The sequence below is a fragment of the Octodon degus genome, unplaced genomic scaffold (assembly GCF_000260255.1).
Source record: "Octodon degus isolate 3935 unplaced genomic scaffold, OctDeg1.0 scaffold00094, whole genome shotgun sequence".
Classification (NCBI taxonomy): domain Eukaryota; kingdom Metazoa; phylum Chordata; class Mammalia; order Rodentia; family Octodontidae; genus Octodon; species Octodon degus.
In genome coordinates this window covers 2,566,239-2,569,781 of record NW_004524670.1, presented here as the reverse complement: position 1 = coordinate 2,569,781, position 3,543 = coordinate 2,566,239, and positions in this window count along the sequence as shown.

The following is a 3,543-nucleotide window of genomic DNA, read 5'->3' as shown; positions in this document are numbered from 1 at the left end:
AATATTTTAAATTTGTGAATGTTCCCTATTTCCTTTCCAAGTAATTTTTGATTTACAATAAATTATTTTTAAGAAGGTTAATTCAGCTCAAAACTCTTACATATATAAGTTATATGCCAGAAGATTGACATATCTACTATAAGAAAATATAGTCTGAAGGACATCATTCTTTACTGTTTTATCCTTTTCTGAGATTCATCAAGTTGCATGTATGGGCCACAATGGTATGAACAATGTTCACCCTCCTCTTTACAGTTCAGCCTCTATGAGTTTTCTCATCTGTTTTGTGTCATAAGTGCCAGTTGTACAGTTTTGGCTTCCAATTTGGGTCTCTATTGTGTCCACACTATTCTTTTCCAATGGGGTGAAATCTTTGTGAGGTTGCATGACTTCCCTGGAAGTTCTTAAATATGGAAAGTTCCGTGACCTTCATAAATTATCATCATAATCACCACTTAATAATAAAAATATCTTTATTTACATAATCAAAATGCAACATTTCTTCCCTCTCATCAAAGTCCTGGTGCAGGATAGATCCTTTACTAATTAATAGTGTATCTTCCCTTTTACTGTGCATGTTTTGATCCTTCTGCCTCTAGTTTCTATGGGAAGATGGAGCAGAAGTGCAGGTCAGTAGGGACTAATTTTTCTAATATATCCAAAGTTATTCATTCCTTGGTTTAGAAGCCACTTCAATAATGCTATTTCATTACTGCTAGATTTTATCAGTTTTCAGAACTTGTAGAACTTTCACACATGCATACACACACACGCACACACATGTATTACAAACACATATGCATACAAACACATAGAAACACATAGATGTATACTAAATCTTGACGTTGGTTAATATGGTCCAAGACTGGAGGCACCTGTTTGTTCTGATGGTCCATCGTCCTCTGGAATTTTTCATCAGCCAGTGCGATTTTCTCCTCCATCGCCCAAAGCAGATCCACGAGTTCTACACACGTTGTCTTTAGGAGATTTTTCTGGCAGTGAAGGTAAATCTTGAAGGAACAGCTTCCCTCTTTTCCTTTGTCCCCAAAACACATAATCAATCTCCCATGTTGTAGATGACTATGAAAGTTAAGGTTCTTATTTAGTGTGTCTTCATGAATTGTTGAATTGTAGATCAGGCTCCTCAGTAATTCCACTGGGTCTCCTAAAATAAAACAAAAACAAAACACAGCAGGCAGGGCTCACTGTGCAACAGTAACTTTCTCCAAACACATATCCTTCAGAAATTCTATTTCCCAATTACATGAAAGTATAAACGCTTGTACAGATATGTATTCAACATAATTCTCATGTTCTTTCCTTTTTTCTTTTGCAATCCCAAAGCAGGTGTGCAAAAGCTATTAGATATCTGCTCAATAATTTTGTCTTCTTCAAAATATTGAGATTTAACATCATATGGTGATAACCCATGTCTCCCTTATGTTCCCATTTGACAAATAGTAAGCCTATCAACTTGATGTAAAAATAGATTATATACAGTCTACAATTTTATTCTCATGTCTGTATGTCATTCTCATCATAAATATTGATGAATGACTCTGAATACAGGTTGTTCTTTTTTTCCTGTAATTTCCCCACTTAAAACCTATCAACAATTATTATTCCAACTACTCTTAAAAAGTATGATACAACAGGAGTCTGATTTCCCCAATAACAGCCCGATTTCCACTCTCACTGCAAAATACGCAATGCAGTATCTTCTCATTGATCCTTCTGCTTCTGTTTAGCATACTACTCTCCATCCATTTAAAATTAAAACATGGTGTTCACAAGAACCTTTAAAAATAAAGTACATTTTATCTGTTTAAGACTTTTTGACATTTTTTCATTGCCATTACAGATAGCATAAGGAGGTTAAACTGAAGAACGCCTTCCTCAGTTAAAGACACATACACCTACTCTGCACATCCCTTACCATCCAGTCACACTGGCTCTCACTTATTTTCATAAAACTTCCAATTGTGCCTGTCTCAACAGCTATCATCTGCCATTGTACCATGCTGCATACTTCCCTTCTCAGTCACCAAGAGACATCCCATTTACCATTCATGTCTCCATTATTATGATATCACTTTCAAGAACCTCCTCACAGATAATCTAAAACCACCCATTCTTGTGAACAGGTCATACTCCATTGTATCAGTACAACATACTTTTTCTTCATAAAACATACTATATTTATAAAGCACTTATACTGGGTTTTTATTTTGTTATTTGTCATCACTAGTCCTCACTACAGTTTTGAATTTCCAAAACTATAGCCCTCTTGTTCACAAGTTCATTATCAGTGAGAAACATTTCCAATTTTAAATTCTACATTTACATTTTAATTGCAAACATGCATAATCCATGTACACTGCAATTTTTTTCACTGTAACAAATGTTTCCTGTGGATAATTTTAAGTATGTTCAAGTTTGACTCAGTAAATTCATCTATTCATCCACACACTGTATCTTGCATTGTACAATAAATAATCATAAGCATTTGATATACAACATAATGTAGTTAGTACAAGGGTAAAGACCCGACTGACAGGCTGGGGAGATAACTCAGTAGAATAAGTGCTTTTCTGACAAACACAAGGTCCTGAGTTCCATCCTCAGTAACGAAAAAAAAAAAAAAAAAAAAAAGACATGACTGACATGAAAATAAATATATGTATGTACAAATATGGTAGATTGAAATTGTAAGTGACATCAAGGTAGTATGTTAGGTACAGTTTTTTAAAACATTGTCTTGGCACATATTTGAGTATATAATATTTACATTTCTCTTAGAGACTATGCATGATACTTAATATATATTATTTATTTTATATTCACTTCTTCACTAGTTTCCCCTTACTTGAATCTCTAGAGAACCTATTTGAAAAAGGTCTGTCTTTCCTTTTCTAACTTTTCTTTAAGAATGAATTATACTGTATCTTGCTCATATAAGACATTATGTGAAATTTAAATAAGTGTCTGATTTATTTTATATAACAAGATCTCAAGGTTCATCCATTTTTCTATGAATGACTCAAATTTATATTTCTTTGTAACAAAGCTGTACTCTGTTATGTTTAATTTCAACATTTTCTGTTGGTAGATATCCGTATTTGTGGAGAGCTGCTATGTATTACCAGTGTGCAGTACAATAATTACACTCGTGCAGCTAATCTGTCTCGCCAGCTTTCCACCTACCTCACAGGACAGTGGAACAGTACCGTTGATGCCCTTTTGGAACAACTGAGAGTAGCAGTCACTACCGTGAATTCGACTCGCATGGATACGGGATTCACAGAGGGACTCGCGTCATTGTTGACAAAAGCCGTGGACCATCTCAAAGAATGGGCGGGGGTGGGGGCCTGGGCAGTCCTAATGATACTGCTGTCCCTGGCGTGCCTGTGGTGTCTTTGCCACATGAGGACCCAGCAGCGACGGGATGCAGTCATGATAGCTCAAGCCTTTGCAGCCATTGAGGTTGGACAGTCCCCCGGTGCTTGGCTGGCCACCCTGGCCAAGTGACCAGCTGAGTAGCTC